General features: G+C 39.6%; 1 protein-coding gene across 2 annotated transcripts in view; it reads left to right on the top strand.

The window, feature by feature from the left end:
- Positions 1–14,692, top strand: part of SORBS1 (sorbin and SH3 domain containing 1) — a 165,749-nt gene that overhangs the window by 19,868 nt on the left and 131,189 nt on the right. The window lies entirely within an intron of this gene.

Genomic DNA, 14,692 nt, shown 5'->3' with positions numbered 1-14,692 from the left:
TATTTTGGCACTATTCAATGCTTAAGAAATAATTTTGGGTCATTTTCTATTTGAGACACCCTTTAGTGTTTGTTTAGAATCCTCCCTGGTAATAATTGATATGATGTTCTCTTTCAACTTGGAGAAAATGGTATAAAAGTGGTGTTTTTATATATTAATACTAGATATAAGTAGAAATAGTAGCCTATTTTATGCCATTGAATACTCCTTTGAAAGTGTAGAATCTGTAAGTAGCAAATGGTCATCCTAATAAGGCTGCCTGGTCTCCTCCATATATATTCTAGAAGGTCCATTATTCTTCTTCCAGGGGATTTGTCTCTGGAATTAAAGGGCAAATTGCATCTCTGACAAGACACACAGCCTTTGTGTTGAGACTACTGACTGCTGACATCCATTGTTATAATCTTTATACTTTAAGTGACCTGGAGTCAGATTTTCAAGGTATTTATTTGCTTAAGAGCCATTAGACTCTAAATGGGATTTCAGAATTGCCTAAGTAAATTAGAATCCTAATTCACACTGTAGATCTTATTAGGAGATTTCATGTATCTCCAGGTGCCTAAACACCTTTGTATAGCTGCCTGCTGGATACTGGGAGCTAGCCTGAAAACATCCCTCGAGGCCAAAAACAATAGCCAAAGCACGACAGGTTTTGGCAGACTTTTGAAATTAGTAATTCAATTCAAATTACTGAAGAAGAGGTGAAAGGCTTTGAATTCATTATTGATGTTTGTTTTTCAAAGTGCAGTGAGTCACCAGTTTGAGTGAGCCTGTGTTTCAGTGCTGGGCTGGAGTGGATGTGGGGCTTATAGGACACATATGTTGCTAGTGTCATTTCCAGCACCAGCTGAGCTCAGTCTGGAGCCATTTCATACTTCTTCTATTGATATGAATAAAGACTTACCAGAGACATTAGCAACTGTCAGAGAAATCCATGGTTGATATGTCGTTCCCTTGAACTTTAGTATCTCCTTAAAATACTGCCATTCCTTGGATTACTTTTGTTCAGCTTGGAGTTCTTGCAAGTTTGTTTTTGGGGCACATTTTGAGTAGACAGTCCTTTAGGAGCTTCTGTTTGTTTCCACTGAAATCTCTTGAAAATTTAAAGAATTTAAACTTGCTACTTAGCTTCATCTTTCTCCTAACAGAGAAAACATGCTAAAACTTCAGAAGCTGGAGAATTGGGTCCTGTAAATCCTCAATAGGTCTTCAAAAATTCAGCTGTGCAGTAGTGTAGTTTTTAGACATTTTGATATTTAGATCTTTGGAGACATTTAGATATATGATGATTATCAATTATATGTATCTCAGAGAATTGGCACTAAGTTCTTGGCAGTCAATTGAGAAGGTTCTTGCTCAAGGGAGAAGTTTGTTTTCAAGCATGTGGCTAAATTCAGCTAAATTTTAAGTTAATCTGTCCTTGACTTTGGTGCTACGTCCATTTACATCAGAATTAAAATTTTTACAGATTATGTGGGTTGAGAATCTTATGACCTACTGGGATATCACTTTGGGCTATATTCAAATGCCAGTGATAGGTGTGCAATGTAGACATTATGTTTACTCTCATCTATTGGTGGTGTAAGGACCCAGGCTTTTCTTGAATATTAGGTAGTCTAAAGTGCTTTTTGCCATCTTGAACTAAAATGCACAAGTCACAACACCAGAGCTGGGCACATAGAAGAGGCAGTCTGAGCAATGCCACTTATCTCAAGGCTGCTGAGCAAATTTGAGAGAGGCTGATCCAATCTCCAGTTCATGTGTTGACCATCCAATAAGGTTGTTAAAAGTGTGCAGTGAATTCCAAGGAGAAAATTTTGGGTGGTCTATCTGGGTTTACATCTTCTAGCATCACACAGTGGCCATTTCTTCATTCTCTCTCCAGACTTCTTTGAGGATGAGTACAAAACGATTCCTCAGAAACACTCCTGAGAGGTATTTTTCTTTATTGACTTTTAAAAGTCAAATATTTGGATTTCTCTGTAACCCTTGGAAATTACTGCATTGTCAAATACACCTGGAATTTTCTGGATGCTGAAGAACATTTATCATTACAAGTGGTAAAGGTAGAGCAGTTAGAGAAACCTTTACTGACATACAACAGTGTCATGGTAGAGTAGCTCTCAGTAATAAAGAGTGGCTCTATATACCCCAGGGCTGGCCCATGTGGCAGACCTTCTGTATTTGTTGCATTCTTTGAGCTAATGGACAAAGTCTTTTAATCTGAAGCAGCAGAGGTCATGTTTCTAAGTTAAAGTGTTTTGTCTGAGAATGATATTCCTAGCACATTCTTTTCTTAGGACAAAGGAGGATAATCGGTAACAAAACACAAGAAAATGTTATTGGTTAGGCACAATGGTGTTGAGAGAAGCACACCATGTCATAAAATTTAAGCCTCAAATTCCAAAGAGCTATTTTGTCTCAAAAGCTAAGTTTGAAATGTCAAGACAAATTCCCTTGTTTATTTTACTGGGAATTTCACAGGTGCTGAAAGGCATGAGATTCTTAATAACAGTTGGGTTCCCAAAAACCTTGGACCACTCTGACTATCCTGAGTAGAAAAAGTCAATAACACTCTTTTGAGAATGTACCACATGGAGAGGACAAAACACCTGTTTTTGAGCAGTGGTTAGCAAAGGCTGTAAATACAGCTGGGAAAATATTACTGTATTCATAGTTGTACTGGCATGCTGCTGTCACTTGAAAATGCTGAAGATCTGTAGTAAGCTATTAAGTGGAAGTCCATTAATATCCCCTTTAAAGTTTTTCATTCCAGGTTCTTGAATATGTCTGCCTTCTTTTTTGCTACAATAGGCAGTTTTGTTTTGTGCTGGCTTGCATACCAAGTACAGTTAGTTAATGAATATTTTATTTCCATTTATGCAGAGACTCCTGCTATGTAGGAAAATATATTGTACAGAAAAAGCTTCATACCCATTCTCACACTAGAAATGGAAGTCTGAATATTTATTGTAAGCCTGCTTCTGGAAATTTTGCAGTTTATTCTAGTTTGAATAATCTTTGAAGTGATTTGATATGGAAGCTCCATGTTTACTGGGTTTTTATTGTGACTATTATAAGGCAAGTTGGTGATACATTATTGAGCATGCTAAATGGGGAAGGAACAAATATAATGGAAAGGGTCATGATGACTGATTCCTAGGGTTTAAGCCTTTGAGACAGTGATTTTAGATGCTACAATAGATTCCAGCTTTCATTACTGCCTAGAGATATATGGAGGCAGGAGATAAACCAAGTGTTAAAGGCTTGGAAATACATATGAGCAGAAATCAAGATTGTGTAGTATCTGATGCAAGTACAGGTGGATGAAGGGTAAACAAATTCAAACTATTAGAAATACGGAAATATATCTTTAATGCCTAAGCCCTCAAATGAATGTGTCCTTCAAGATGGTTTCAGTGTTGTATGAACAAAAGGTTGTGCTGTAGTCTAACTAGTCCAGTTCACTGTGTATCAGGCATCAGGTTGCTTGTTGGTAGCGATCTTGAATTAGTCCAAAGTCCTCACAAATAAGATATTTGATGCTCAGACAAAGAAAGTATTTTGGTAAATGACATTGCAGTTTGAGAACAGAATAACTCCTGTGTCTGTCTGCTAGGTTAGGTGATATGTGCAGTGTTGCAATCTGTCCATTTGATAGCATGCTTTGAGTGTTCTAAATATTATGTTTATTTGTTTGACAGGCATTATGCTTTCCTATTGAGAGCTCAAATGATTCACTGGCAGTAGCATTTCATCTGTAATGATCTACCTTGAACTTTTTTTTTTATTAAATAATGAACTGAAATGATTTGTTGGGGAATCAAAATGAAAAGCCTTTTAGATTTAAAACACTCAAACCAAAATAGCTTTTCACACAAGATCCTTTGCAATGTCTTTCTCTTTTCAGCACTTTTTGTAGCACTATTCCCAGAGATGAGCTCACTAACAAGAGACAGGGACTGAAGATAAGAGTCTAAAACCTGATCAGATACCTCAGTGTGAGCTGTGGGAAATGTACGTATCATGGAAAAAACAGCTTTTAAAAAGAACACCACCAACAAAAAAACGCCCCATTGTTGTGAAGATCTGTGGATATTATTCTTTATGTAGTGCCAAGAACAAGATCCAGACTCAGGAAGTGGTATTTAACTTTATTTGTTATCTTAAAGTCCATGGTATCTTCTCTGTAGAGACAAAGTCAAAGGAAAAGAGGCTAATTTTCTCAGTAGCTTACAGACTTCCTCAAGACCTGTTTTCCCTAGGTCATTTAACTTAACTGCTTTATGACTGCTAAAAGTGAAATGATAAACTATCTTTTACTGCAGCCTGGATGTCTGCAAAGGCTAATGAGTATGCAAGAATGTTGTATCTCCTATTTCCGTATAGCTATATTTGATGGATGTGGCACCTCATAGTTAGGAAGAAAGGAGACAATTACTTTATTACACTATATATATGTATTACAGAAGTGCTGGTAGGACACAGGACCCCAGCCTGCATTTTTCAGGCTCTAAACAAAAGTAAATTTAGTTCTTGCCCCAAAAAGCTTACATTTCAAATAAATGTTGTAGTGCAAAAGCATTTTATCAGTGGTTAAACGGAAGTTTCTTTTATTTATCTGCCTCATTGAAGGATCATGATGTCGCTGTTGAGCAGCTAGCAGAGTAATGAATGCATCGGTTCTCAGTGGCAAGAAGGAATGCCCTTTATTGTTTTGATTTCATCACATTTATAGAGTTCTCAAAAGTCACCCAGATTGGTCAGTCAGAAGCCTTCCCCCAGGCCTGATTGGCCAGGCCTGCACTGCCCAAGTTCTGGGACACTGTTCCAAAACATCCAAACTTTATCTTTATTTACAAAACACAAGAAAACCTCTCATGGGAAAAACTGTGCTAGCCACATCATATAATGAACTGTAAGCTTGAGAAGAAGTGGAAAGAAATTTTCACTTAGCCTAAAACAATGCTATGTAATTCTTCCTTATGGCACTATTGAGTGGTTTCTTGTACTCTCAAACCGTAGTAATGGCTGCTACTGAATGTCAGTTTTTCAGACTTCTTCCAATTCATTTATTCTCACTTTATTTGACATCTGCTTCCTGGATCTAAGTTTATCTACATGTTAACCATCCATAGAAAAGGTGTTCTTAAAATGTTGTATCAGTTCAGAAGTACTAACTCAGCAATGGAAGCTGGATGTATTGTGGGTTAAAAAAAAAAAAAAGAAAAGGAAAAACCTCAACCCCAAACCCTCTGAAACAGCTTGGTTTGGAAGTCTTTCGTAATCGTTTTATCGTGGTTCTATTTGCAGTGTACATAAGCATACATGTTACAGTGTGTGCAGAGCCACAGGACAGATAAAATTATGAGCTGAAATATGGTTGTGCTACTAGAATCAATCTTGCACCGCATTTTTCAGTGTCTCATTATGTATGTATTTTAGTGACTTGTGCAAGTTATTCAGAAAGCTTCCTTCCAAGGAAGCTGAACTCTGCTCTTCACCACAAGGTCCCCCAGCTTTCCTTTCTGATGAGTATGGCCTCTGGCATTGCAGCCTTCCACTGTCTTGCAGCCAGTAGTCTCTGTTTATTTGATGGTCTCTTCAGCTATAATTGAATTGATCCTGCTGCAAAATGGAATCACCTTCTTTACATTTGAAGGCTGGCTCCAGGTGCCCATGTGGGTGTGCTGATTTGGGAGGTGGTATGAGCTATAACTAAATTAGAAGCTCTGTTCTTGTGTTTCTTCATCTATAAAAATAGGGAACTTGTTATATGCTTTGGTTCAGTCATAAAATGGAGCATGTGGGCGCAGTTGGGAAAAGCTTCTATTTTCTTAGCTTCCAAACTCAAAAATTGTAAGCTTAGCCTTCTTTTTTATTGTATTTCTTATTTAGCTTTAACATAGCAAGGCAAAACCAGGAAACATCCATAATAGTGGCTGGCCTTATCTACAGTAGTGGTTCACTTCCCTAAGGTGCTCTAGTGCTCACAGTGATGATAGCTGCTGGTATTTTAATTGGTGTCTAGTGTCCTCTCACTGTCACCATGCCTGGATTTTTGGGTAGTCCCAGCTGGTGGCTATGGGACACCAGGGTTAACAGGAATGCAGGCATAGCTGGTCTGGGTCAAATCCCTGCATGCTTTAGTTTGTTAAAACTTCCGGTGGCCTCCAGTATGTGATAGAAAGGATATAGCAGTTAAAGGTATCTTTCACTATCACAGACTAATTAGGGCTGTCCTAACTTCCTGAGGGAATATGTAGTGATACCCAGTAGTTACAGAAGATTGAAACCAGGCAGGAGTTATTAGGCTGTAGAGGAAAAAATGTACTTTCTGCTCCTCTGTTCTTTAGCTCCTTCTTCTGTCTTAATGAACTGTAATCTGGATGAAAAACAAAGCTGGGGGGGAAAAAAAGGAAAAAAAACCCATTCTCCATTCTCTTGAGCCTGTACACTTAGCCTCTAAAGGAGACTAGCAGTGTTTTCTTTTTCATTGTGGAAGTCTGAACACATGGCTACCCTGCTTTTTCAAATTTGGAGATTTTTTTCATCCTATTCTTTCTCATTTTTGTTTTATTTCTAACTTGTGTTGCTGAGTCTGGTGCTACTTTGCCTGCATCTCTAAATTGAAAATAGGCTTTGTGTTCATGAGCTTCTAATCAGGAGTGGTGACAAGTCCTTGACTGGGGCACCATTGCCCTTGTCCTCATGAAATATTTTAACCTTTCTGGTATCACTGGACATGCAACTGTAATAAAGGCTAGTTTCTGGCACTGGATATGTGTAGAAGTTGATGCCTGTTATGTTTGTGCAGGAGCACATGACAGTGATGTCTGTAGTTGTGCTGAACATGGTTTCTTCCATTTCATGAGAATAAAATGATGCTTGTGCATTATTAAAAGGGCCTAATAAGTTTCCTGTGGAGAGACTGTGAAATGCAGTATATAATAATATTTATGTAATTAATGCCTTGGGATTTGAATGAAATATACTGCTATTTTGCAGCCATAATTTTCCATTTCTGGCAGCTTCAGAGTAACAAGGAAACTATAAACTGCACTTTAATGTCCCTAAGCTGTTGTCTCTGTTAGGAAAGGCTGACAGTTTTGGCTGTCTTGAAATGACAATTAGCTGGCATCTAATTGTGATATTAGTATAGAATCACATTCAAGTGTAATGTCATCAAAGCGTCCTTCCAAGGATGACGTGTGGCAAGAAGCTTACTTTTTTCTCCCCCGTTAAGTTTTTACTTGAGAAAAGATGAAGGAAATTCAGAAAACAAGCAGCCAGAAGAGAAATAAAGTATGTGTATTCCTTTGACTTGCCCCTGTGCCCCCTCCTATGACCCTGTCCAGGTCAGATAGGAGGTCATGTACCAGGCACTCTGAACGGACTAGTGTCTTGAGCTTTCATTGTACTTTTCAGCATTTCACCATGGACTGCCAGCTTTTCCTGAGCTGTCTGAGGTTGAAGCTACACTGCTAGCCATAGCTGAGCTAGCAAAGTGATCAGTGTCCTATGCTTGACGGTTGTAGTAATGACTGAAGGGTACGTGTACCTGCATCTCCCTCTTCTTTGACCTTCAGAAATGTAATATTACAAGCATGTTGTACTGATGGAGTTGTGGCCCCTCCTGAAAGCCCTATCTCTTTGTGGAGGACATAATTTGTCCTGTCCATAACAGGGTTGAACTGATCGTAGTGCCCTTGACCTGACTTAGTTTACACTATTGTAAAACAACTGAACAAAGTTCAGTCCACCCATCCTCCAAACCCAACACCACCAAAAGTCTAAGTTCCTGTGGTGCTCAAAGACTAGCAAAATAATCTTCATTCTGTAGTGTGTCCCTGGTGCAGGACTCCCAGCCCTCTCCAGCAGCCTGAACACAATGTGTGTTCCTACTGTGCTGTTCTCCTGACAGTGGGGTTCATGTATGGGGAAACAAACACGAGCTATAATGGTATCTGTGATAGTAGATAACAGTTTGCAGTTGTCTCTTAAGAGAGCCGTGTTATTTGGCTTCCTTACAGAAGAGAGCATGGGAAGATCAGGGGAAGAGCTAGTTGTTGGTGACCTAGGTGGGTAGTCAGGGCTCTCTGGAAACAGGCTGTGCAGACTACAGGCTGATAGAGCCTGAGCAGCCAGCTTAGGAGAGTTGCTGTCAGGTAATGTAAATTGTGGAGGTTTGTGTCAGTGGAGGATGACATGAAAGCAGACTTGTCTAGAGAATCTTTACAGGTTTTAAGTTATACTATGGTGATTACTTCTCAAATGTTCTGTGCAATTCAGCTCAGGATGTTTTTCCTTCAGACCATATTTTCAGGGGAATCACATTCATTACAGTGACAATAGACAGCCTAGGTTCTTTTGGTCCCAAGCGAATTTCTGGGAGAGTTTCTCAAGTGAGTGATTTACTGTCTCTTCCCCTGTTCCTTTTCCAACAGAACAGAAATATAATGATCTCAAAGCTAATTCACTCCAGTGTCTCTGGATGGAGACAGCAACATTTTTGCCAATGTAGTTTTGGAGCATCCCCCTTTCATTTCTAACATTTTTTGGGATGCTTGTAGCAGAAATTATGACCTTAGAAGTATCTGCTGGAAACTAGTCACTCCAGACACACTGGAGAGATTAATTTTGCTCTTCATGCCGTGGTACACTCCCTCCATGAAGTTGGAGCAGTCTCCTGTGTGTAAATAAACGGAAAGCATGTCATTCTCTGGTTTAATATGAACCTTTATCTCTGTTGTCTTAATCAGAACAGCAAAGTTCTTTTAATTTTTAAAATGTCTCCTAATCTGTGGCTACTGTTATATGTCAGAAGATTTAGAAAAGTTTCACCTGTCATTTCATATCTGAAACTTTCAAAAATTCTCTTATAGGGGAAAAAACCTTGAGTTATTCCTTTACATTGCTGTATTACTGTAATCTTCACAGATCTGTTGCTTATATAAATATAAACTTTCTCGGTTGAACATCCTAATCTTGGAAATATAAGGACTGCATTATTCTGGCATATAATTAATAAGATTTGTTTGAGTTACAAATAATTGACTCTACACTGAGGTGGACAAAAGAAGGTGTCAGTTCTTGGAATTGGTGCATTTCCATGGCATGGGATAAAGAGTCAAATCTGCAAATGTAAAATCAAGATCATGTAGGCTGCACTCCTGTGGTACATTTGTACTGAAAATTGTTTTACCTGAAACAATTTAAGGAATTAGAGTAATTATAACAGTTCAGGTATTAATGATATTGTATATAATTCTCAATAATTAAGTTGACATGTGTGGTGGATAGCTGGCCCACCTGGTGGACAAGGGGAAAGCTGTGAATGTTGTCTACTTGGACTGCAGCAGAGCCTTTGACACCATCTCCTGGAAAATCTGGCAGCCCTGGCTTGGACTGGTACACGCTTTGCTGGGTTAAGTAAGTTGGTAGCCAGTCACTAAGGGTGTTCCTCAGGGATCAGTGTTGGGCCCAGTCCTGTTTAATATCTTTATTGATGATCTGGATGAGGGGATTGAGTCTACCACTAGCAAATTTGCAGATGACTCCAAGCTGTGGGGGGGAGTGTTGATCTGCTGGAGGGTCTGCAGAGGAACAGGCTAAATAGATGGGCCAAATCCAGTGTTATGAGGTTTAACAAGACCAAGTGCTAGGTCTTGTGCTTTGGCCACAACAACTCCCTGCAGCGCTACAGGCTGGGGACAGAGTGGCTGGGGAGTGGCTGGACAGAAAGAGACCTGGGGGTACTGATTGATGGCAGACTGAACATGAGCCAGCAATGTGCCCACATGGGCAAGAAAGCCAATGGCAGCCTGGCCTGTCTCAGGAATAGTGTGGCCAGAAGGACCGAGGAAGTGATTCTTCTCCTGTATTTGGCACTGGTGAGGCCCCACCTTGAGTACTGTGTCTAATTCTGGGCCCCTCAGTTTAGAGAGGATGTTGAGATGCTGGAGTGTGTCCAGAGAAGGGCAACAAGGCTGGTGAGGGGTCTGGAAGACAAGTCCTATGAGGAATGGCTGAGGGTGCTGGGGATGTTTAGCCTGGAGAAAAGGAGGCTCAGGGGAGTCTTTCCCACTCTCTACGGCTGCCTGAGAGGAGGCTGTAGCCAGGTGGAGGTCGGTCTCTTCTCCCAGGCAGGCAGGGACAGGAAAAAAGGACATAGTCTTACGCTGAGCCAGGGGAGGGTTAGGCTGGACATTAGGAAGAATTTCTTCACAAAAGAGAGATTGACCATTGGAATGGGCTGCCCAGGGAGGTGGTGGAGTTACTGTCCCCGGACGTGTTTGAGAAAAGACTGGATGTGGCACTCAGTGCCATGGTCTGGTTGGCAAGGTGGTATTAGGTCATAGGTTGGACTTGATGTTCTCAAAGGTCTTTTTCAACCTAGTTGATTCTGTGGTTCTGTGTAATTACACCACTGTAAGTTTAGAGCAATACTATTTAGAGGGAAGGTACTGGATGCACTATTATGAAGATCAGAATCTTGTGTGGGATCTCTAGCTAAGAGATGCATCTGAAGGTTGAAATTCTTGTATTGGCAAATAAAAACAGAAAGAGGAGAAGTAAAACTGTGTGTTAGTATTGGTATTATGGTATTAAACTATAAACTGGTGTACTATCATTGACTTTGGAAGGTACTCTCACTGTACTTGTTGCGAATTCAGTCTTTTGAGCTTACATGTACTCCAATTAGTGCTGTTAATATTACAATCAGTTATCTTAATCACTTCTAAAAATGTTCTCTTAGTTTTCCAGATGGTACCCTGGATATGATGGGAACTTTCCCAATCAATTTTGCCTTCCATGGGCTGATAAGAATCTGTTTATTAAAGGTTTACAATCCTCTCTTTTTATATTCGTGTTCTGCTTTGGCCTTGTTTATTCACAACTGAATGCCTCTGATTATTTTAGCTGTCATGTGCTCAGTATTTGATGCTTTGCATAGTAGAACTGGAATAAACTGACTACTATAAGATGTTCAGAGTGTACTTAAGACAATGACCACTTAGCTGTCTCATTTCCTTAGCAGTATTTTAAAGATTAATCATAGAGAGCAGTGTAAGCCAAGAAAAATATAGTTGAAATAGATTAGAAATTAAGTATTTTTCTTCATGGTGTTTTGCTTGGACTCAATATTTTGATAACTTGGTGCAGAATGCACAACAACCAGAATGACTTGCTCATGTGACTGAAATTTGGATGAGCAGCAATAGAGCAATTCTTAAATATGCAAGGTTGAATTTGTTGAGCCTGTTTCTTGGCCTTGGATGAGACTGCGGTAAACAGTCAGATGCTTAATACCAGTGGCAGAATTGCAAATACTTCCCTTGGGATTGGAGGGGTGCCCACTCATTTGATAAACCCCAGACAGAGGCCAAAGTGCAGACATCCAAGCAGCTGAAGCAATGGCCTCCTTTGTGTCACGGAGATTACCAAGTTGCTGGCCTCTTTCTGAAATAATATATTAGTATGTTTCAGGTTTTTTCATTTTGTTTTTTTTTTCTGACAGGTAATCAATCAGTCTTAACTGAGTAGCTGTGAATGAATAAATCATGGGATCAACTAAACTTGAAGATGAGCATATAGACTGTAGTTTGTAGTTTGTTTGATTACTTAGCAGTACAGCAGGGAGGGACTGGGGGAATTTTGACCTTATCTGGTTTGGATTTACTGGATTTTGGGGAGAGACAGCATGTCACATATATAACTGGCTCCTTATAATCTGAACACTATGCATTTAAACCCTGCATGGAGGAAATGTCTGGGAGGGAGGATCCTGAAGCTCGCTGAGGCTGGATTGCCTGTATGCAGCTTGAGACAAATCCTTAGCAAGGTTACCCAGTCACTGCACAGACCTTTGCCAGGCCATGTTGCTCAACAGTTACGCCTCAGCTGAGTAAACACACCCTTTAACAAGGACCAGATTTGACAAGTGAAATGGTATTTGTCATGCTCTTGGGCTCAAGCACAAACCAAAGCCCTAAAACGTGCGTCTGAAATGTCATCAATCAGTCTTGTTTCCTAAATGAATGGGGTTTATGTTCTGCGCTGTTGTAGCTCTTCAAGTATCCTCTACATCTCCTAGGTACCATGTACATTCTTTATTATCTTCTTGGGCCCTTTTTTATTGCTTGGTCTTTTATACATTAGGATGAAGAGAATATTCAATTCTGCTACTCTGATGTGGTGTCATTTACATCTTTAATTACATAAACTCTTTGTATAAGATTATTGAATTATTTGTATTGTGATAGTGTCTTAGACTTGTCTCAGTCATGAATCAAGGTCTCCATGGATTTTCACAGATGTAGAAATGTGTATAGCCAATAAGAAAGACCTCAGACCTACTTTGGCCTATCTTGCTTTTCATGTAGAATGAATATGAAATCCATATATATACATATATATATATATATATGTATAGTGGTTATATTGGTTTTGAAAGCAGATTATAGTGCATCTGAGAGACAGAAAAGGCATAAGGTCTGTCAGCTTCACTTAGTTATTCAATATTGCAGCTGGAGATGGGGAGGCCATATGCAGTGTACTGTCCCTGCATGACACAAAAGATTTCATTTGGCTAGGGCTGCCTCAAGCTGTCACAGGTGTTCTTCTTTCATTTACAATAGCTCCATTAAAATATAAATGACTGCATTTATTACATCAGCTCTTTTTCCTTCTTTGGAATACCCCAGCTAATGTTACATTACACATAACAAATGTTCTTGCTCCCTTGAGAATTAGTTTAATTACTGATGTAGGTGGGTAAAAGATCTATTGCGTCTGAGATGTTAATTTTATCATGCTTTAATTAAGAGGTCAAGTGTGAAAGGCTGCAGAATACCTCCCACTTGAAGATGCTGAATAGAATGGTGTGGGTAGAAGGCACGGATATGATGAAGTTTTTACTGTCTGTAGGAGTATCGACTTTCCCTGTGCATCTCATTACAATGAGGCAGGCATCTGGAAATCCATGCCAATTTCTATTTGCTCATTGTGTTTTCTACCATTAAAGGCATTTTCCATCCAGGGTCTTTGATGCTCCAAAACAGCTATTAAAGGTGTTGGTCACTCCTCCATCACTCACCACCAGTTTCCACTGAAAATGTCACGACTGTGTTTGGTTGTCAGGTGTGTTTGAAGAATAGGACTGCAACTGTCCTACGCCTCTGTGCTCTGGCACAAGAGCGGATGTGGGGCATGTGTTCACCAGAGCACCTCAGGTGCTACCATCTCTGAACACGCAGTTGTTTCTTGCTTATGTCTCACTGTGAGCATGGACAGATTCCTTTTGGCATTTGGTTTGGAAGTGTTGTTTCTAGCTAACTCCAAAAACAAGGAAATGGACTTGGAAAGCATTCAGGGAAAAAGTCGGCAGGCAGAAGGGAGTGTCTCATAACAAGATTAGAGAGAACTAGACACTAAGAACTCCTTGCAGTAGGGTGTCTGGGACATTCTCCACTGAGCTTGTTATGTTTGCCCCAGCAGCTGGAGCAGCAATGGCATAGATAAGAGCAGGTGTTCACTGGCTGATGTTTGAAGACTTTCTTGAGACTGGCTTACTGCACTTTCAGAAAGATTAAGCGACGAAATGAAGCAGTACTGTTGCTCTCTGAGTAGCTTAAATAGGACAGTTAATGGTTTTTCTTAATTCCTTTTCCACTGCTTACTGTCTATGTGAATTGCTGATTCATTTAGATGTTCTGTGATGTGTGATACAGAAAGTATATTTTCAGAAAATTTTTCCTTTTTCTTGGATTTTTTTGCTGCTGTGCTTTCTTTTCTGTGGTGGTCACTTTTCTTGCTTTTAAAGGATAATACCAGTTCATCTATGCCACTGACTTCCTCTGCATCCCCGGAGAGAGATTGATGTAATACTGGAAAAACACAGAGTTAAATATTAACATCAACTACTGAATGTTCCCACTGAAAAAATCAGGAACGTTTCCAAGCAGTGAAAGCAAACTTTCCTTTCCTGTAGTTAAGTTTTGCTGCTTAACTTTTAAAACTCCAGCTTGCTTGGTAATTGTAAATAGTTAAAAATTAAAAATTGGGAATCCTCTGTTTATCAAGTGCTCTCACCCAGGCTGCTTCTCCCTTCCATGTGATAGGGGAAGAATCTTATGTGGTGAATTAGTGCTGAAATATATAGTAACTTTTTTCAAGGTAAGAGATTGATTTTTTAATTTCCCCCTTCCCTCTGTACTTTGTCTTATAAATAGAAGTTCCATTCTTGCTCTTTTGGTCAGAAATGTCATTTTAATATATGTTGGGATTTGATTTTGATGATTCAGTAACTCCTTAAGGCATAAAGCATACTCAGAATTGGGGTTCCTCTTGTGTTATGAACACACATAGCTTCCCCTATTTGTACTAGCTGATGACCTAATCAGCTAAGACCACAAAAGCAGCATTTCCTTCTGTTGACTTGAAATGTCCTCACCAGTCTCTGCTGAGATAAAAAATGTGCACAAAGGAAATAGTTTTAAGAAAGAGGAGGATTCTTTCACTTTTAAGAGTTTGATGTATTTAGAACATGTATTTATTCTGCTGGTTGTAACAGGTGTCAAGATTTCTGCCTCAGGCCACTGGGAAGCCCTGCTCAAGTTGTTCTCAAGGTGATAAAGCTCTAATCTTTGTAGAGCTCAGGTATCAGCTGTGGTAAAGCAGGAGCAGTAAA

Source organism: Lichenostomus cassidix, chromosome 6 (genome assembly GCF_008360975.1).
Source record: "Lichenostomus cassidix isolate B80296 chromosome 6, HeHo_3.0, whole genome shotgun sequence".
In the NCBI taxonomy this organism is placed as follows: Eukaryota; Metazoa; Chordata; class Aves; order Passeriformes; family Meliphagidae; genus Lichenostomus; species Lichenostomus cassidix.
The sequence above is the reverse complement of the archived record's forward strand: the minus strand, read 5'-3'. Positions and strand labels throughout refer to the sequence as shown.